At 33.2% G+C, this 23,213-nt stretch overlaps 1 pseudogene; it reads right to left on the bottom strand.

Moving 5' to 3' along the window:
- Window positions 1-7,756: 7,756 nt before the first annotated feature.
- On the bottom strand, window positions 7,757-15,912 carry LOC100933106 (annotated as a pseudogene).
- Between the last annotated feature and the right edge of the window lie 7,301 nt (window positions 15,913-23,213).

Here is a 23,213-nt window from a genome sequence, read left to right as displayed (position 1 = left end):
TCTTCCAAAACTTGTTTTAAAATAAATATAGGAGTTCCAACCACCATCTTAACTAATGTTCAAAGGAAAGTTTAAAAAGATTAAAATGTTATTGATGCCTTAATAAGAGAAAGAAATAAAAATTAGTATATAGATATTTACCTTTCTGAATAGAGCATTTCAAATCCAAAAACTTCAGCAATATAAATCTTGTGTAGATTATAACATTGTAATTCATAATTCATGTGATACTAGTTTATAAAATCATAGCATTATATATACATACTAATAGGATGTGATCAGATTTAGTATGCTCTTTAAAAATTTTCAAAAGATGTTTAAAAAGGAACTTTATCCAAAAGAGTAAGATAAAATCTAGACACAGAGAAAAATAGAAGTGGGGGGAGGCCTGCAAGGGGAGGGGTTGGTAAACAAAAAAAAAAAAAAAAAAAAAAAGGAAAAATAATCTTTTCAATGCATTGATAAAGATAAGGACAGAACAGCTTCTTAACCTTTTTGTGTCGTAATCCCCTTGGGCAGTTTGGTGAATTCTGTGAATACTTGCAGTCTATGAACCCTTTCTAAGAATAATGTTTTATTTTTAAATCATAATTGAAGAAAATGCTAAATATTAGTTATGTCAGTGAAAATATATTTTAGTTTATGTGAAAATAAAGGCAAATTCACAGATCCCTTGACATCTCTCTGTAGATACCAGTTTAAGAACTTCTGGTTTATAATAATAGATGAAGAAAAGAAGACTTAATAAATGGCTAACCTTTTTATAGTGAATCAGGCATTATGCTAAGTACTTTACAATTATTACATCTTTTGGTTCTTGAAACCACATAGAGAAGAAGGTGCTATTATTATCTCCATTTTACAGGTTAGAAAACTAAGGCAAACAGAAGGTAAGCATTTGTCCAGGGTCCCATACTTAGAAAGTCTGAGAAATTTGAATTTCTGACTCCAAGCTGCTACCTAAGACAGTATTAGACCAAAAAAAAAAAAAAAAAAAAAAAAAAAGCCAGTAGCAATAAGCACAGAAAGAAGAAAAGTAGAACTAACTCAAAGTCTGAGAATATTTGAAGGAAATGCAAAGAGATACTTTTGAGTCATAAATTTTCTATTAAAGTAAGCAACTTTGTGCTTCTGCAGTCTGTTTTTTCACTCTAATGAAACACATATAGTAAAATAAGAAGAATCATAGGATAGCAGAAGCAGCCCTGCTTTGGCCAAGAAAAGCTACTGCCTTTAGCTGCCCTGTAACTATGAAGAAGTCATAATCCTTATTGTCTCTGGTTTTCTTCATAAAATTGGGAGTAGTAATATTTAGGATCATAAAATGAGAGTTGGAAAGAACCTTAAAAGTCATGTAGTTCAACCCTTTTGCTCTAAAGATAAGGAAACCAAAGCCCATATGGGTTATATGATTTGGCCAAATGGACATAATTAGTTTGGATTGGAATTTGGATTTAACTGGGTCTTCTAATGCCATTTCTATCCTGTTCTATGAGAGCATATTGCACATACCCCACCCTACCTCCAATTCTCAAACTATTTACCTATTAGGGTTATTATGAAAAAATAACTTTGACCATTATAAAATGTTATATGAATTTGAATTATTATTAAGAGAACTCATAGTACTTTCCCACTGGAAAAACACATCAGACATTTAATGTTTTCTTCTGATGTTAAGACGTGATTTTTTTTTATAGAAATACTAAAGCTTTGTTGCAGTTCAAAACCCCTTGAGTTCATTGGATGACTGATTAAGAAAATGATTGGTAGAAAACATAAAGTAGAATGTAAAAATAAGTGATTAGCATCAGTGTAGGGGATTTGTAGTTTAAAAATGGGAACTTTGAAGTCTAAACTTAAAAAAAAAAAACAGATTTACATTTAACAGGGCAACATCACGTTTTTTACTGAATGAGATATGAAACTTTGGAAATTGTACATATAATACACTACCACAAAGCATATTTTGCAAATAATATTGAAAGTTCTAATGGCTAGTGGATAGAGTAGTTCTTAAGATACTTCCTGTTCTAAAATGTTGTGATACTGTGTCATCAAAGTTATTAAAGTGTGAACACTTTAATTTGTGTGTTTGTTTATTTGTTCTTTCTTCATATTGTTAATGTCTACTAGGTGGCCAAACCAGATCTGTATTGATATTTTAAGTTTGTCTGTAATATGTCAGACATTAGATTAGTTAAATTAGCCCCAATTTGCCAGTTCAGTTTTATCTAATGTCAAAAATCACTCAAAGGCTTTCAAATATAAATTCATCTGTTTGGTAGTTAAGACCTTTCCTAGTCTAGTTCTAGTCTATCTTTCTAGATTTCTTAAACAATATTCCCCTCTTACTCTTCATGGTCCAACCATATCATCCTACTTGCTTTTTTTTTCACTCACAGATCTTTGTGTGTTTTCACTGGTTGTTATGTCAGCCTGGAATGTTCTCCTTCCTCCCCTCCATCTGTTAGGATCAATGGCTTCTTTTCAAAACTTACTCAAATCACGACTTCTACAGTTGGCCTTTCCAAGTGATAACATTTTTCTCTCTAAGCTTACCTTCTATCATTCGTATATAAGTAGCTTACATATACCTATTTATATATATGTGTTAGAATGTAAGCTCCTTCAGGGCAGAAACTATTTTTTTTTTTCTTTATATCAGTTCTATGCAGTGTCTGGCTCAGAATAAGTGCTTGTTGATTGAATTAATGGAAGCATTATTATGCATATTAAGCATATGTTAGCACTCTTTGGAGAGGAGGCCAAAGCATCAGTTAAGAGCATCTGGATCTCACTCTGATTCTTTACATTTACCAATTAAGTTTCTAAACAATTAAACTTATCTATTAGGGATATTTATTTTTATTACAAATTAAGGAATGAGCTTTCTTATACAAATTCCATTTTACATATATTTGAGACATATAAAAAGGCATTTCCAAGAGCCCAGTCACCCCTAAGACAGATGATCTATGAAGTTCAAGATTTTTGCATTTTTAAATGCATAGAATAAAACACATAGAATTACAGAGAAAATCAATTACATTAAAAAATTTAAAGAAATTCATGAACCCTGGGTTAAGAACTCCTGCTCTAGAACTACAATTTGCAGAGAAATTGTCTATTTCTATTGATGGAAAGAATTAAAAACTGGGAGTTCTCTATGTCTATGAAATCATAATTCTGTACCAACTCATCTTACCACCCCCATCACCCAGAAAAAGGAAAAAAAAAAGAAGAGTGGGAAGAAGACAGATATGTTGGCAAATATGTAATTATTTGAGTTTGTAGGTTTAAAGGATTTATTTAGATGAAATGGAGCTATAGGGTTATATAATGATATCTAGGGTGTATATGCAGATGTTAGGTGATTGGACTGATGCCATGACATTTTATAATCCATTCTATATTTATGTATTAATATATGAATCTATTTTATATGATTGATAGTATTTTATATTTGATTGATTTAAATTTTTAAAATATAGACTGATACATTTGAGTTTTATGGAAATATAATTGGATATAAATTAGATTTTATTCTAATTGAAAATAGTGATACCTTGGGCAAGCCAGCTAAAGACTCTGTAATTCATTTTCCTCATCTATAAAATGAATGGGTTGGGTTAGATGATTGTGAAAGTCTTTCTAATTCAATTTAACAGTTGAAGAATTCAACATACATTTATAAGATATGGGCTGCATACAGATGCCAAATTTTTATTTCAAAAACATGTTACTCCTTTGCTCAAAATCCTCAGTGGCTCCCTATTGCTTCTAAGATAAAATATAAATTCCACACCCTTACATTTAAAACCCTCTGTAATCTGTCTCCAATGTACCTTTTCACACATTCCCCTACTAGTTTCCTCCCCCCCCCCCAACATATTCTGCATTTCTGATAGCCTGAATTATAAGCTATTCCCTTTTGGAATTATAATGAATCATAGATCTAAGATCTGGAAGAGACCACAAAAACCTTCTAATCTAATTTCCTCAGTTTTCAAATGAAGACATCAAGGCCTTAGGAAGCTGAAGACTTGTCCAAGATCATATGGATAGTAAATGTCAGAGATGGAATTTGAATGGGTTTTTCTATGACTTATACAATCAATCAATCAATCAAAAAAAGATCCAACTTTATTAAGTTGCTGTGCTATGCTTTGGTAATATGAATGAAGATAAAAACATTCCCTTTCCTCAAAAAGCTCACATTCTGATAGGTTAGATAACATGTAAATAAATACCTATCTATAAGAGAAATACAGAGTATATAGGAGGTGATATTGGAGAAGTTAGTAGTAGTGGGAGAAAATTTAGAAAGGCCTTTTACAGAAGATATAATTTAATCTGAATCTTAAATGAAATCACAGAAACTAATAGAGGTGAGGAGAGAGAGCATTCCAGATTGGCCATTTCCTTTTCTAACTCATTTTTATTTTAAGCAAATTGTCTGGGGTCATATAGCTAGTAAGTGTCTGAGGTCAGATTTGAACTCAGGAAGATAAATTTTTTTGACTCCAGCCCAACACTATTTACTGGGCCAGTTGTCTGCTCTGGAGTTATGTATGGGAAACAGCAAGTAGACCAGTATAGTATGAAATTTAGACAAGAGAGAATGGACAAAAGGGTAAGAAAGTTGGCAAGGTTGGAAGAGGCCAGGATAGGAAGAGCTTTAAATGACAAATAAAGAATAAATCTGATCCAGGAAGTAATAGGGAGTCACTGTAATTTACTGAGTAAGACATGGCATAGTTAAAATTACACTTTAGGCAAATTGCTTCAGGGGCTGAATGAATGAAAAAAGGCTTGAGGCAAGAAAACATTTAGAAAGTTATTCCAGTGGTCCAGGTGAGAGGTGATGAGTGCTTTATATCAGAGTTGAGGCTGGGTAAATGGAACCAAGGGAATATATAGAAGAAACATTGTGAAGGTAAAAATAAAGAAATTAAGGAATAGTTAAGATTTTGAGGATGAATTAGAGTGAGGAGTAAAGAATGCCAACAAGGTTGGAAGTGTGGAAAGATGGTAGAACCCTTGACACAATAAAGGTTAGAAGAGAAGATAATTTGAGGGGAAAACTAACTGTTCTATTGATATACCATGTTTATTCCCTAAATAATACTGCCTTAGTATTTTTGAACCCTGCTCTCCTTCATGTCTGAAGTGATTTCCTTCCTCCCCTTTGTTTCTTAAAATCCCTAACTTCTTTCACCATGCACTGTCATATTGTCCTTCATAATCAATGAGCATTTATTGAGTATCAACTTTATATTATGCTATGTGGTAAGGACACAAAGACAGAAATGGTCTCCATCCTCAAGAAGCTTACATTCCTTCAGGGTAAACAAAATGGCCAAAGAATTAATTGGTCAATTAAACTTTTTTTAATGTGTTACTCATGTGACATACAGCCACAGCTTTCTATAGTCTTGAAGTCCAGATGTGCTATGTCGTGGTCCATTTTGTTCATATTTAGAGACATGGCCCCTAGAGTGACTGGTACAACATAAGCAATCATCAATCATTTCTTTTGAGCACTAAATTCTTCTGACTTTGGGAACAGCATTGTCAGCAGCCTCATTTTCAGACACAAATGATAGTAGGCACTCAATCAGTATAGCTGCCTGACTACTTGACTTAGCTATTTTGAAGCACTGAAGAACTATGTAGCATGTACTCATTACCCTGAGGTTTTTTTTTTTTTTTTTAGAATACTTTAATTCTCAAGTAAAAAAATGGAAAAGTAGGCTTAGAGAAAGAATGAATTAAAATATAGATGCTAAAAGCAAATTAATTTTAAATTTCAACTAAATTTTCAGATTACCCGAATCAGATCACTCACTTCATGCATTTGTATGAATGAGTTGGAAGTATTTCATCACTACAGTATTCCATATATCTCTCTCCTTCCCTGAGAGCCATCCCATATAACATATAGTATTTTTTTAGAGAGGAAAAAAAGGTAGCACAACTAATCTGTACATTGAAAAAGTCTGAAAACATATGCAAAGTGTAACACCTATGGTTCTTCCAGCTACACAAAAGAGATAGTCTGGAGGTGTCTTTTTCATATTTTTTCTTTTGAGTTCTCCTTGATCTTTATAATTTTGTAATATATTGATATAATATAACCAAATTATATTTATAATTTGGTTATATATGTCATATATAACCAAATTATGAAGATTTTGTTATATATATAACAAAATTATAAAGATATATATATATATATATTTGTTATTCAGTTCTTTTCAGTCATGTTCAATTCTCTGTGATCCCATTTGGTGTTTTCTTGGTAAAGACATTGGAGTAGCTTGCCATTTCTTTTTCCTGCTCATTCTACAGATGAGGAAACTGAGGCAAACAGATTGAAGTGACTTGCCTAAGATCATATAGCTAATAAGTGTCTGAAGCCAAATTTACAACACAGAAAGTTGTCCTCTTCATTCTAAGCCCACTGCTGTACCAACTAAGTCACTTAGCTGGCCATTTTGTTATACTTACTTTTGATTTATTGATGTGTGACTGTTCTTTCCACTTGCATTGTTGTAGTTATTACACAAATTGTTTCCTTAGCTCTGCTTACTTCACTTATCATCAGTTCATATAGCTCTTTCCATATTTCTTTGTATTCATCACACATATCATTTTTAAATTGTCCCTAAATAATTTATTAAATGTTCTGTAAATTAAAATTTTAAATTAGTTCTAAAGTTTGTTACATGACTACAGCTACTTTTCCACATTCACAAGAATATCATTCTCTTTGAAGTTAAGCTTGAGAATCATCAGAAATCTCAAAATGAAGTAGAAGCATTTCTCCAAGGAGCATTCATAGTTTTATAGGCACTGGCGATCTTTGTCTTGCCCTTATTTTACCTTAAAGAGATCTTTTTAAAAAATCTAAAACTTCCTTAAAATTTCATTTACACTTTCTGCAATTCCAGGGCTTTTCTTTTTTATCCTTTTTTGCTTGGAACATACTGGAGATTATTATGATATCTGGCAAAAATAAGAAGACCTAGTATTACTCTCCATTTAAGTGACACCATTAGTTCTATTTTCCCATTGTTGGTGAAAAAGGAATTAAAGCCACTTAGCTGATCTCTAGAACACATATTATTTCTTTTTTTAAAAATTTAATTAAATAAATATTTTTCCCAGTTACATTTAAAACAACTTTTTTACATTTGTTTTTGAAATTTTTGAGTTCCAGATTCTTTCCCTTACCCCGACCCCATACCTCATTAAAAAACCACATGTGAATTTAGGAAAGATATTTCCATAAAACTCAACATAAAAGTCAATCTCATTTCTTATAACACAGTGCTATCACTTTTGACAGCACCTCAGTCTCTAGGGAGAGGAAGGACATAAGATTTATAATTTAGTTCTCTTCTAAGACTACAATCCTAATTCTTTGGGCTCAGTCCCAGCACTCTGACCTCTTAAGGTTTTCACAACAGGTTACTTTGCTGCAATATCCCACCTTCAATCCTAGTTCCAAGATTGCCATGATCTGGACTCTCAGGTCCTATGGAGGTCACTTCTGACATCTGCAAAACAGAACAACTAATATATGACAAAAACAAATACCTTCAAGCTCATTTTTCAGAGTCAAGATAAAAGGGTAGGTTCAGTTCATGGCATTCACATTGAATGGACACTAAAGGTAAGAGTTCATTAGCCAAACTGGGCATTCTCAGACCAGTACAGAATTACAATAGTAAATTAGAAGATATTATGGGTTTGGGAAAGAACTGGGATTTCACGGAATAAAAGCTTCTTATCTAAGACTATTATGCTTGTACATTTTGATATTACAAAATGTAGACTTCAGGTTAGAGAGTTGTATCTCTAAATGTCACATTGACACCTAAATATCACTGATGCTTTGTTTTTAGTTATTACAAATAGTTTAATAAGAGTTCTCTGCAAGGCATTTAAAATCCCAGTCTGTGAGGATAAATTCCATTGGAAGGAGAGAATACAGAGCAGGTAGCCACAGAGTTGAGGAACTTTAAGGCAGGATTTTTAGGCAGGATCTGAGAGTCCCCTGTTTTCTGATCAGCCTTGCACTGCTCCGTAATCTCGTATTTCTAGTTCTGTGTCAAAAATCTCTCCTTGATGTTGAGGTTTCAGGGGCCTTTTTCAGTAAGATGATTTGGAGTTTTTATGCTGGAAAGGTTAACCCTAGTAAAGGTGGCAATGACAAATTTCTAATGGGTCTTTAGCAGAGGAACGCGGTTGATGGTCAGAGGTCCAGTCACTAGTTGCAAGCTACTAAGTGCCAGCTGCTTTAGGACCACTGGCTTAGTCCTGTGACAGCCAGTGAGCATGGTCAGCACTGTGCCTGGGGTGATGCTAACTAGAAGTCTCCTCACATGCTGGTTGAAGGGCTTTTTGCCCTCACTTTCGCACATCCTCGGTGGAATAATATCTAGGCATTTTGTGAATCTTTGCCAAATGAGTTCCTACATTCTTATCACCACCACCTGGCTTTGAGATAGTAGCAGGACTGTTCTCTCCCTTTTTGGGAATACATTTTAGACTTAAGAGTATTTACTGATCCCTTGGACCAGGACTGGGTTCCAACTACAATTTTTTTGAGGCTTTTATCACTACCTTTTTAGCCATATCTTTCTTTTTCTTCTTCTTTTCTCGCCATCTTGAGAGAACCAATGATGTATTTTTATTTTTATTTATTTTATTATTATTATTATTATTTTGCTGAGGCAATTGGGGTTAAGTGACTTGCCCAGAGTCACATAGATAAGAACTATTAAGTGTCTGAGGCCAGATTTGAACCACTGATGCATTTTTAATGTCCATTCTCCAACCATTTGCATTTAAAATTAACTTTTTTATTGTCAATTTATATATAAATAAATCATTCCAATATCTTTTTCTAAAGATAATTATTGTTTAAAAAAAATTGGACCTGTGTTTTCATAGTCAAAGGAACTCCTGATGTGGAAACTCACCGTGGTAATGCAAATCAGCAACTATTCTACAACTTATAGTCATAGAGAATTACCTGGGCCACCAAAGGATTATGCAATTAATGTTGTCAAAGGAGAATCTTTAACCTATATAGACCTGATTTTGAGGACAACTCTGTGTACTGTGCTGAAAAACTAATTTTCAAAATGCAATCACTTTACTCTCCTCTTTTTTGTTCAAGTCTGAACCATTTCATTTTATATTTAGAATGATTGTCCAAGGAGTATATGTATGCATTATACATAGGTATATACATATGTGTGTATAGCATATTATATGTATTACATAGTAGTATATATATAATATTTGTCTATCAGTGTATTATGTAAGTATAGTAAGGTATATACATGTGTAAAGCAGTATTATGTGTATGCACCATATATAGCATACTATACATATACATATACATATATAGATAGTATATTATCTTGTATGGTATAGTATATATATGATGATAAATAGCATGATCCAATATAGTATATATCATTTATGATATAGTCCATCATATATCATTTATATACTATATATACCACATACAAATAATACTGCTATATATATCTTGCTATATACATTCATATCTATACTGATAGACAAAATTCTATAGCTTTTCATGCTCTATTGCCATTTTCTTTTTTGATGAGATTACTAAACTTGTTAAGGGAAGTGCTGCAAATGTAGCTTACCTAGATTTTAGCAAAGCATTCAATAAAGTGTTTCCTACTATTCTTGTTGGAATCTCCAAGTAGAGACATGGACTAGAATATTAGTACAATTAGATGAATATGGAACTGATTGGATAACTGGTCTCAAAAAATAGCAGTTAATGGTTAATGGTCAGTTTGGCAGGTTATGTATTTGGTATATATATTATATATAGTTTTATTTTATTTGTTTATTTACATATATATCTTGGAGCATTACTGGGAGTATATATATGCTCCCAGTAATGATCCAAGGTTCTATAGTTGATCTGATGTCAGCCTGATCTACATCTCAGAAGACTCCAGAGGAGACCATTGGGCTGGTGACTTTGGAAAGTTCTCCCTCACTTAAATCCATTCACTTGTATGTAATGTTATAACCTCCCTGATATCATGGTCCTCTTCAAGAATGAAAGATAAACAAACAACAATAGCAGCAACATCATTTTCATCAATGTCTTGGATAAAGGGAGAGATTGTTTGCTCATCAACATTGCAAATGACATAATACTGGTAGAGATAATTAGTTTCCTGGATAGAAGATGCAGGGTCTAAAAATATGGGCCATAGCATTGGGCTGATTCTAATAAACTGAAATTTGGTAGAAATAAATGTAAGATTTAAAATTTTTTAAAAAATTATAAGCTTTTACAATTAGGTTAAAAACCATGGAAACAGAGTTGTTAGTTGCAAGAGGTGGTGTTAGACAACAGTTTGTCTGAAGATTTGATGGTTATTTTTCACTGTAAGATTTAATGAGTCAGCAGTGTGATTTAATACTTAAAAACAAAGTTATTGTGATCCAGGCTGCATTCAGAAGTCTTGCTTCCAGGAACAAAGAAATAATAGATCTTTTGCACTATAACCCACTCAGATCAGGAATATTGTATTCTAGTCTGGACACCACAATTTAAGGATGCTGATATCTATAAAAGAGGATAAAGGGGTGAGGGGGGCAGCTGGAATGGTAAAGGCCTTCAATCCATGTTATATAAGAAGAGAGAAAAGCTATATACCAGTATTTGAAAGAATTTTATGTGGAAAAGAGATTAATCTACATTTAAAGGACACAATAATAATAGCATCTACCTCACAGAGTTGTTGTGATTATTAAATTAGATAATATTTGTAAAGTGCTTAACATAATGCCTATAACATAGTAAGCACTCTATAGATGTTAATTCTTTCTTCATCTTCTCCTTGTTCTTTTTTCTTCTCTTCCTCCTCCCTTCCTCTTTTTCTTCTTCCTCTTTCTTCTGCTTCTTCTTCTTCTTCCTCTTTCTATGTTAACTGTTGCTAGCTATCAAGATATTCCTTAGAAAACTTAAACAATGGTTCTATCTAGGGAGAACTTACCATCACTTAAAATATTTCTATTTAAATTATCCTCAAAATTTGTTAAGACAATTCTATGAGTGGCAGCATCATTATCTGTTTCCTTTTTTTTTTTTTTTAATGAATTGAAGTAGATCACAGGGACCAACTCTTTCAGCTATATGCAATTTTTCTTTAGAATATAAATAGTGTCAATAGCTAGCTGCACAGTTACTCTGAAGACTAAAGAAAGTATATATAATTTTTTAAAGATTTGAAATTACAATGTTTTCCAAAAATTATATTGTGATGTCCTCTTTTAATGAAGCAGTCTGGGCAAATAACATTGTGATTGTACTATTTTTAGAAGTACAAGAACATCTTTAATATATAAGAAAAATTATTCATAAAATGTAAATAATTGCTATATCCACTATCATGGGATTGTAAATTTAGAGATGGAAAGAATTCCCAATGTTATCTAATCTGTATTCCTATTTTGTAGATTAAATGACTTGCTCCAGTTAAAACTGTAGTTCCAGGTTGTGAACCCACGTCCTCTGACTCCATTTTCATCACTTTTCACTATTTCATGCTGCTACCCAAAGATGAAAACAAAAACATACTGGACTGATGATCTGGTCATATGGGAAAGGTGTGGAGCTCTCAGTCTGTGGGCTCTGCTTTAAGGAGCCTCCTGATCCCTTATCTATTAAAGGGAATTTAGGCTCTGATCTTAATCTTTGCAAGGTAGAACTGTGTATGGGGTAGAGCTAGCTGATCAGTGGGATTCATAAACCATGTTCTGAGTCAAGTTTGTATAAGACTGGGCAAAGTAGAGTCACCTTTCTCCCTTCACTTATCTCTGGAACCACTATATCCAAAGACCTAGCAATTGCTCCCCCTTCTTTAACCTTTACCAATCAGAGTGAATTCCTAGTGTTGTTTTGATTTTGTTGACTTCTCCTTACTTTGATTTTAAATTTGTTTTCCTTTTTTTTTTTTAAGGGAGGGAATTTATTTACATAAAAACTGTACTTGGAAATAGCCAATAATTTTGGTCACTGATTCAGATATAAAGGAATGATGGATAGAGTAGAGAGGAGCAAAAGAGGAGAAATAGTTTGGAAAAATTTGCCCTACTATCAGAAACTTGCTTAAACCAAGAAAGAACCAGACCCAAAGAAACATGGAGTTTACAATAGAATAAAAGTTTCTAAAATAAAAGTTGCTAAGGATTTCTGTGATGTCATAAACCCAAAGTTGTAATTTGGGTTGGTTTTTTCATAGGAATTCAGAGATGTTCATAAAAGCATCATTGGAAAAATGGCTTATAAACTGTTTGTACTGAATACCTGCCTGGAAAATTCATTTTGGCGAAAATGGTTTTCATACATAAAAAATTAGGAATTTTTCATATATCTTTACCTTTCCCATACAAAAAGAGAATGTGTTTTTCCCTGTCACCCAAAATGTAAGTCACCCAGTTTAAAATGGTTATGAAAGGATAAAAAATGTTTGAATAGCATTTTATTTGCCTTGGATCACATTTCAAAGGGCATGACACCAGTAACATGATGGCTTTTCCTCAGTGTTATTAGGCCACACTGGGAAATAACCATCAAATTCTGACTGAGATAAACTACTAAGAGATTGTCTTTCTATATCCAGCTGTCAAAGTCAAGCATCTTTATTTACCTTTTGAATCTTCCTTGGGGAAGCCAGACTGGGTGATATGAGTACAGTAGTTTTTGAGAAAGAGTAAATCTGACATACCCTTTCTGCCATGGCCCAAGTTTCATGTATTTGGATTATTATAAAATACATTTTTGGGATACCTCCTTTACTTATGAAACTATGTTATTCCTAAAATATATAGGGAATACTTTCAGAATACTATTAGGCAGGCAAGCCAACAGTTACTGACTATTTCAGATATTAGGGTATATGATAAACAGACCATGTTAAAATGTAATCCTGGTCTTGAAAGGCTTATACAAAACCATAGCAAAATAATATTGCCAGTTAGTACTCTTATTTGCTATAGGCCAGACAAAAATGTTTTAGTAAATAGTAAATATGATAATAATCTGAGAAGAAGAAATAGAAGAAACAGAAGAAATAAGAAAAAGAAAAGAAGAAGAAGAGGAGGAGGAGGGGGAAGAGGAGGAGAAGGAAGAAGAAGAGGGGGAAAGAAGAGGAAGAGGAGGAGAAAAAGAAATAATGGGAAAGGAAAAAGAAAAAATTAAGATATGGTCTCTGAAACTGAGGAACCTAAAACAGTTACTAAACAAATTAATCTGATAAACTAAGAAAAACATCATAAAGTGCCATCTTGTTTATAATAGTAAGAATTTGATTGTCTATCTTCATCTCCTCATTGATATCTAATTGTTTGTTCTCTATTTCCTATGATCTTATTCATCACTTACATTTCCTTTTCTCTTTCCTTCTTCATGGAAATTCTTTCTTTTTCTCATTTAAAAAAATTTTTTTTCCTCATCTTATTGTTGAATTCACCACTAGTCCTATTTTACATTCTTTCACTTGGGCCTTTTCTAAAGTTATTGTTGTTCAGTCATTTAATCATGTCTGACTCTTTGTAATACCATGGACCAGCCTGCTAATATTGTCCATAGGGTTTTATTGGCAAAAATACTAGACCAGTTTTCCATTTCCTTCTTCAGCTCATTTTACAGGTAAGGAAACAGACAAATATAGCTAATATGTACCTGGGCTGGATTTGAACCCAGGAAAATAAGACTTCCTGACTCCACGCCCATCTCTCCATTCACTTGTACTACCTAGCAGTCCCAGTAGGCCACAGTACTCTCTTTGAAAATTATTAGACTAGATATTTTCTAAGACCCCATTCCAATTCTAAATCTTTCTTCGCTTCTTGAGTTTGTGATTTGTTTGAAGTTACACTAGAAAGGAGAAAGTAAAAAAGTAGAAAGAAGACAGCAAAAGTTTTTGTAGTATTATTTTATCAGAGGTACTATTTGATATCTGCAAGTAACTGTATAGTGTTAGGATTGGATGATTCTCACATTTGAGGAAAGAAAAAATGAAAAAATATTATTAAACATCTATGTGGTATAAAACATTGTGCTTAGTGCTGGAGATCTGAATAGAAAACATGATAGTTTGCTCTCAGAAAACTCACACTAATAGGGGAGTCCAACACATTCAGAGATTTCAGATCCAAATCAGAGGGAAAGGGCCAATGGTCTTCAGGGTGTAGTAGCAGAGCAGATGGCGATGGATTTATTTCAGTGTCAATTCGAATGACAAAATCATATTTGAAAATACTAAGGAATTTGGTTGTGAGAATTTTCTTTTCTGAGTTTTCAGTAGTGTGACTATAGAGATGGAAGGCACTACCACCTGAAGAGGCAATTGCCTAGTTTCATCCCACAAAGAAACAATGAATGCTATCAAATGACTGTTTCATTTATTCTTTATCATACAATTTAAGGAATTGTAACTATTTTCATACAACATACTTGAAATGTTAAACATCAAGGAGCAATATGGCAAATAAGAGCTAGCCTTGAATCAGGTCGAACTGTTTCAGGGCCTACTTCTGATACATATTAGTTGTATAATACTTCGAGAGTCACTTAACTTCTCAGTACTCTAAGCAACTCTATAAGACTATACTTTGGGGGAAAAAAGTACTGATCTACATTGGAGAGGGAGTTTCCATTTTGGAGTTTCTTGTAACAGCAAATTCCCATATCTCGTCTCTGTTGTTTCCCTATCCCAATGCATATAGTTTATAAATGTTAGATCCATAATTCAAACTCATGTATTCTGAGTCTAAGGTCAAGGATCTTTCTATTAGAAAATCATGCTTCTTATTAAAGTTTTTCATATGATCCAGTTTGTAATCTCATGACATCAAGACTTTTTATTTCCCTTACCCTTTCTCTAGTGATCTTCTTCAATAAAATGCTCTCTCCTGTTTAAGATTCTTTAAAAGGTTATTAATCCCCAATCTGGTATTTCTTTGATTCTGGGGATCCTCCTATACAAAGACATTAAATAATTATTATATTATGACATATTCAATATTACACAATAAATTATAGCTATAAATTATCATTATCTTTAGAGCATCCACCTTTTCCTTTTTAGATAGAGTCCCATTCTCTTCCCTTCCCTTGCCCCAGTTTCAGCTTGTTTCTTTTATTGTTTTTTGCAAGGCAATTGGGGTTAATTGACTTGTCCAAGATCACACAACTAGGAAGTATTAAGTATCTTGAAAACACATTTGAATTCAGGTTGTCGTGATCCAGGGCTAGTGCTCTAACTAGGACCATCTAGCTGCTCCTCAACTTGTTTCTTAACTGCCCCCTCCACTTGTTTCTGAATACCATATAATAATATAATGCTGTTTCCTTTTACCTATATTACTTCTATCATATCAATCCGTTGACCTAAATTTAGTTTAGAGTTCGTAAAACCTGTGCATGGATATTGTGTGGGTTTTGTTTTTTGGAGTTTTTTTGCACATGGATATTTTCCATATATTATCTAGCCACTCCTACCACAGGTTGTATTGGTAAGACTAAGTTCATGTATTGGATTTCAAAGTTTTGCCTTAAAAAAATTTTTTTTTTCAATTTTACCCAACATTCTAGCCAAGGAGGTCTTTTTGGATCGTGATTCATCATATACTGTTAACAATTCCTTTCTGCTTTTTTGTCTTCAATAATTTTGTGAACAAATACCTTCATTTAAGTCAGTGATAAAGTTGTTAAACTGTACGTGGTCAAGGTATACTCTCTGCAGTACCCTGTGGTTCATCGTACCCATCTTTAAACATGTAGTTCTGTTTCTGTTGATCCTGCATCTTCTGAATCTGACTTCCAGAGACCATGATTTTTGGAAGAGTTAAGCTAGGCTGTCCTCATTGCCTCATTGGTGAGTGAATAAGCACAAATTCTCATAGCCCACAGCATCTAGTAAACATCAGATCCCCAACCAAGCATGATTTGACATACTCTCAGTACTCACTTTGCTATCCTAGGAATTCTTCATCTCTTTACTTCTTCTTTTGGGAACAGTAATCAAATATGTACTACCATGGTTTTTGAAAATGATATGTCAGTTGACTACTTAAATCAGTATTCCTGTTCTTTCTTGGACCAAAACACCTTTCCTTGACTACCATACTAGCTTTATACATTATCTTCCCCTATTGTAATGTGAGTTCATTGAAGATAAAGAGTTTTTTGTAATTATTTTAAACAGAATGAAAGGATTTTGTATAATTGGAAGAATAGATTAGGATGTGGTTTTGAATCCCAAGTAGAAGACATACTTTCTAACCATGTGACTTTGAACAAGTCACTTTCCCTCTCTGGACATATCCCAACATAAATAAGAGGCTAGAGTGATCTGTACAATCTCTAAAGCTTTTTAATTACTCTATATTGTTATTTTAAGAAATCATATTTTACAATATAGTACTACGATCTATTTCAGTCGAATCAGGAACAGATTATTACTGGGATATGCCTTGAAATCAGAGTATTACTTATTACTCCTTTGAGAGAAGGAATAATGTCTAACAATTTACATTTTTTTTTCATTTCACAAGTATTTATTGAACATTGAATCTTATAATCTCCCTGTTCCCTGTTTTATAATCCAGTGAAACTGACCTTGAAGTCCTTGAATAAGAAACTTCATGTTCTAATCCTGGGCATTTTCACTGGCTTTCCCCATTCATGCAATATTTTCTCCCTCCTTTCTACCTTTTGGTTTCCTTTAAGTCTTGACTAATAGCCATCTCCTCTAGGAATATTGTCTCAATCCTCTTTAATTCTAGTGCCTTTACTCTATTGATTATTTCTCTTGTATATGACTTTGTTGTACATAGATATTTGTATATTGTTTCCCTTATTAGACTTTGAACTGTCTTTTGCCTTTTTTTTTTTTTTTTTTTTTTTTTTTGGTCTTCCTAGTACTTAGCATAGTGCCTGGCACATAGTGCTTCATAAATGTTTATTGACTGATTCATGCAAACATGGAGAACTCTTAAAGTCAGGGAAAAAGTGAAGACATAAATAGAAAGTTAGAAAGGGAATCAAAGTTGGTGCCAATTTTCTGTATTCTAGGATTTGGTTTCCAGATGCTACTGATTTCAATCTTAATCTTTTGCATTCATGGCAGATAAGATTTCAACTACTATAATTCCAGCAACCTTTTTTAACCACATACTACATGTAAATAATCTGTACTAGTCATCAAAGATGACACAACAATCAATAGGACATATGTATGTACATTGTCCACTTGCTAGATTTGTGACCTAGGAAAGTCACTTGGTTGCTATTTGCTGCAGTTTACTAATATGTAAAATGGCAGTAAGTATCTTAGTTATCTACCAGAGTCAGATGAGATAACATTTGTGAAGCACTTTTCAAATGTTAAAGCACTATAAAATATTATTACTGCTGCTGTTGCTGTTGGTGCTGCTGCTGCTGCTGCTACCACTACTATTATTAAATGGACTTTGCTGACTTCAATATCTCAAATATTCATGATTTTAGGGTCATTTCTACTGTTGATATAGATTGAACTTTACCAAACTTCTAAACTTAATTTGGCTAAGTAAAACTAGATCTACTCGATCTTATGCTCTATTAGCAAATGAAGAGCACTTTTACCTATGATAAAGCATCAAAGAACTTTTATGAGGTTATAAAATAGAGAGCTAATATTTAAGAGGTTGTGTTAGCACAATCAGAAGGGTGGGGCCATTGAACTATGGAAAGCAGTAGCTCTTCTGGTCAATAGACTGAAGAAGAGATGCACATTTTTTAAAATTCTGAGGCTTCCTGCAGATAGTAGGGGAAAAAACCAGAGACATCAAGAATCTCTAAATGAGTGCTTCTAAAATAACTTATACTATTACTACAAAGGTCTTAACAGGAGTAAAAAACAGATAAACCAGGTGAAACCTCTTCATGGCTAAAGTCTATAGCTTCAGAGGGTTGGAGGAATGAGGTCTAGTTTTTTTTTTTTTTTTCTCTTTCTCTTTATATCGGTGTTTGTGTTCCTTTCTCTTGTCTAGGTCTCTGGGGGACATCATGTGCTTCAGGCTGAGCTGCAGGCTAAATTTCTCCAGCTGTTTGGGATGCCTGAGGAAGCAGACAATATGATCTGAAAAGGATTTTTCACTGTCTTTTTCCCCTTGTTATTACACTCAATCAGATTTGATATCACCCCATCGTGGAAAATCTGGGACTAGCAGTCAGAATCAGGGTATATTTAGGAAAAGAGTTATTAGTTCATTTTACAACAAAAAATAATTTTAGGGGGAGACCTATTTGAGAAAGCAAAAAATAATGTCGGTTGCTTATTGGGTGATGGCTTCATGTGAGATCATAACCTTCTTAGGTATCTTATAGGATATTATGGTTAAAGCTAAATGAATTATTTCTTCAACAATATATTTCAATTTAATTATAAGCTTGCAAAGTGCAGAGAGAACCTGGGTACATTTTTCTCAATCTTGTTCATTGCTACTCTTTCCATCTTTATCATCCAGTTAAATAGACAAAACAAACAAATATTAAAAAGTAGAAAAAGTTGATCTAGATATCATCTGAGGTCCCTTCTCAACCTAAGATTTGAGATGCTAAGGAGCAATGCAAAAAAATATATATATATGATTGAGGATCAAAGTAAGTGGCATGAATAATAAATGCAAAAGTGACATTTATCTTTGAATAGTTCTTTAGGTTCTAAATTTAGAGAGTGAATTAATAGAAATTCATTGCTTTTGTTTGTTGGAATATTTGCAGATCTTGATTCATCATTGAATATGTTAATAATTCCTCTAAACATGTTATCTGAAAATTGTATTAGCATGTCATCTGTCTTTATCCAATTAACTAAAAAAAACAAAAAAAAAAAAAAAACGGTCTAACAGAACAGAGACAAGGACAGAGTCTTGGGGACATTCCACTATTGGCAAAATAGAAGGAATACAGAATTTAGACTAAGAGGACAAAAGTTCAAATTCTGACTTTGCTACTTATTTTCTTATGTCACCTTTGGTAAACAATTTCCTTTCTCTATTCTATTCCTTCATTTTAAAGTGAAAGGTTTGACTTAATCTGTGTTAAGTTCTATGTAATGTGAAATCTCACTATTCTAGACTGAAATGCTTGAAGAAGGCTTTGTAAAGAAAAAAACTATTTAAAACTATTTTTTATTTTTTCTTTCCATGTCCAATTAAGTGTCTTTCAAATTCATCACCTTAGTATTTTCCTCATCTAACACTTCTTGTCCCCCATGTAAAACAGTTTGGCCAAACTAGATGATATTTTCTGATCTAGTTTTTTCACACTATACCTTGCGCCTAAAATTCCCTCTTTCTGTCATCTCTGCCTCTTGAAATCCCATTTACTCTTTAAAGTATCAAATTTTCTTTCTTTCTTTATTTCTTGAGATCTTTCCTAGTCCTTCCTCCATTCTCGTTGTAATGTACCTAGGAAATGTGGTGACTTTACCATTGGCACAAAAATAGGAAAACTATAAAATACTTAGGAATCTATCTGCCAAGGGAAAATCAGAAACTTTATGAGCTAAATTACAAACCACTTTTCACACAAATTAAGTCTGATCTAACCAATTGGAAAAATATTAAATGCTCTTGGATAGGGTGAGCAAATATAATAAAGATGACAATACTACCTAAACTAATCTATTTGTTTGGCGCTACCAATCAGACTCCCAAAAAACTATTTTAATGACTTAGAAAAAATAACAACAAAATTCATATGGAAAAACAAAAGGTCAAGAATTTCAAGGGAATTAATGAAAAAAAAATCAAATGAAGGTGGCTTAGTGTACCAGATCTAAAATTATATTATGGAGCAGCAGTTACCAAAACCATTTGGTATTGGCTAAGGAATAGATTAGTTGATCAGTGGAATAGGTTAGGTTCAAAGGACAAAACAGTCAACAACTATAGCAATCTAGTATTTGACAAACCCAAAGATCTCAGCTTTTGGAATAAGAACTTACTGTTTGATAAAAATTGCTGGGAAAATTGGAAACTAATATGGCAGAAACTAGGCATTGATCCACACTTAACACCATACACCAAGATAAGGTCAAAATGGGTTCTTGACCTACGTATAAAGAATGAAATTATTAATAAATTAGAGGAACCCAGGATAGTTTACCTCTCAGACCTGTGGAAGAGGAAGGAATTTATGAACAAAGAAGAACTGGAGATCATTACTGATCACAAAGTAGAAAATTTTGACAATACCAAACTGAAAAGTTTTTGTACAAACAAAACTAATGCAGACAAGATTAGAAGGGAAGCAATAAACTGGGAAAATATTTTTACAGTCAAAGGTTCTGATAAAGGCCTCATTTCCAAAATATATAGAGAATTGACTCTAATTTGTAAGAAATCAAGCCATTCTCCAATTGATATATGGTCAAAGGATATGAACAGACAATTCTCAGATGAAGAAATTGAAACTATTTGTAGTCATATGAAAAGATGCTCCAAGTCATTATTAATCAGAGAAATGCAAATTAAGACAACTCTAAGATACCACTACACACCTGTCAGATTGGCTAAAATGACAGGAAAAAATAATGATGATTGTTGGAGGGGATGTGGGAAAACTGGGACATTGATGAATTGTTGGTGGAGTTGTGAACGAATCCAACCATTTTGGAGAGTAGTTTGGAACTATGCTCAAAAAGTTATCAAACTGTGCATACCTTTTGATCCAGCAGTGTTACTACTGTTCTTATATTCAAAGAGATTTTAAAGAAGGGAAAAGGACCTGTATGTGCATGAATGTTTATGGCAGCCCTCTTTGTAGTGGCCAGAAACTGGAAACTGAGTGGATGCCCATCAATTGGAGAATGGCTGAATAAATTGTGGTATATGAATATTATGGAATATTATTGTTCTGTAAGAAATGGCCAACAGGATGATTTCAGAAAGGCCTGGAGAGACTTACACAAACTGATGCTGAGTGAAACGAGCAGGGCCAAGAGATCATTATATAGTTCAACAACAACACTATATGATGACCAATTCTGATGGACCTGGCCATCCTCAGCAACGAGATCAACCAATCAGTTCCAATGGAGCAGTAATGAACTGAACCAGCTACGCCCAGAGAAAGAATTCTGGGAGATGACTAAAAACCATTACATTGAATTCCCAATTCCTATATTTTTGCCCACCTGCATTTTTTATTTCCTTCACAGGCTAATTGTACAGTATTTCAGAGTCTGATTCTTTTTGTACAGCAAAATAAGGGTTTGGTCATGTATACTTATTGTGTATCTAATTTATATTTTAATGTATTTAACATCTACTGGTCATCATGCCATCTGGGGGAGGGGGTGGGGGAAGGAGAGAAAAAATTGGAGCAAGAGGTTTGGCAATTGTCAATGCTGTAAAGTTACCCATGCATATAATCTGTAAATAAAAAGCTAATAAATAAATAAAAAAAAAAGAAAAAGAAAATAGGATAACTATTTCCAGATTCATTCAACTCTTCTTAGTCTTGCTCTTGGGATGATTGAACATATTATGATTGGGATAATGGGAGTGAAAAAGACTTGAGAGAAAAATTTTTGTATCCTAAGTATCAGTCTAAACTCAGGAAGGAGATTTATTGAAAGTCTTTTGAAGGCAGATTCAAATAATACAGTTTTTCTCCCTTGAGTTTGAGTCACAAAAGAGCAAAAATAAGCTATGAGGCTATGACCTAAAAGAGAAGACACATTCTACCCTCAGTGGAATATGCTGCTTTGCTTCTGAAGACCATAGATGGCAACACAAAGCAGAAGAGAACTTGTGGGAGTGGTGGGGAGTGGGAAGGGAAGGAGTCGCTCAGCTTTGGGTGACTAATAGTAGAGAGTACATCCCAGAAGAATAATAGTTTGTGGATGATAACTGTGGGGGAGCAACAAATGGCGGAATTGGAAGAGGGATTCTTGTTGGGATATAGCTACAACAGCTGGAATTGCATGGTCAATGTGTGTTCCATATGAGATCTCTTTTATGCATATTTTTCTCTCTTATCAGAGGTAGGAATCTGTGGATGTGTGCCTATATATACATAGGCATATACAGATATATGAACATATAGGTTCAAAAACAAAGAGTTTTCCTTGTCATATATATTTGCCATGAATATTCATATTCATATTTCTTGAATATCTTTATTTTGATACAATGAAGTCTTCTGTTTGATCAAATAAAGGGAATGTTATTCGGAACTTGAGCTTTAGTTCTGAGTAGAAATTAATTACCTAAATTTCCTTGAACTTTGAATAGATATTTAAATGGGTGTACAAGTGAGGAGACCCTGAACTACACATATCTTTACCCCTTTCTTATTCTATGATTATATTCTGCACTATAATTATTAAATAAAAATTAATATTTCATATTTCCATTATTAGATTGAAAACTTCATGAGATAGAAAGATGTCTTAACTATCTTTGAATGTCATTCAGCACTACTAAAAAATATATTACATACCTTAGAAAAGAAGCAGAATCATTTCTCTTTTTATATGCTTTCTCCTTTGGCTATCTTATCTACTTCCATGGTGACACTTCCAGATATGCTGGGCAAGTCAATTAACCTTCTGAGCTTCCTTTTCTTCATCTGTAAATGAGATTTGATGAGATAGCTTCTAAAGTCTCTTCCAGCTCTAAAGCTATGATTTTATCTTTCTTTTTATTTTTTTTTCATCTTTTTATTATTATAGTTTTTTATTTACAAAACATATGCATGGGTAATTTTTCAACACTGACCCTTGCAAAACCTTATGTTCCAAATTTTTCCCTCCTTCTTCCCCACTTTCTCCCCAAGATGGCAGGTATTCCAATACATCTTAAAATATATGTTATATCCAATATATGTATAGATATCCATACAGTTATTTTGCTGCACAAGAAAAATCGGATCTACAAAGAAAAACAAATCAGAGAAGGCAAACAAAAATGCAAGAAAACAGCAACCGAAAGAGTAAAAATGCAATGCTGTGATCCACACTCAGTTCCCACAGTCCTCTCCCTGGGTGTAGATGGCTCTCTTTATTACTGAAAAATTGGAACTGGTCTGAATCAATTCATTGTTGAAGAGTGCCACATCCATCAGAATTGATCATCCT

The sequence above is a fragment of the Sarcophilus harrisii genome, chromosome 1 (genome assembly GCF_902635505.1).
Source record: "Sarcophilus harrisii chromosome 1, mSarHar1.11, whole genome shotgun sequence".
Taxonomy (NCBI): Eukaryota; Metazoa; Chordata; class Mammalia; order Dasyuromorphia; family Dasyuridae; genus Sarcophilus; species Sarcophilus harrisii.
This window is presented reverse-complemented; position numbering and strand designations above follow the sequence as displayed.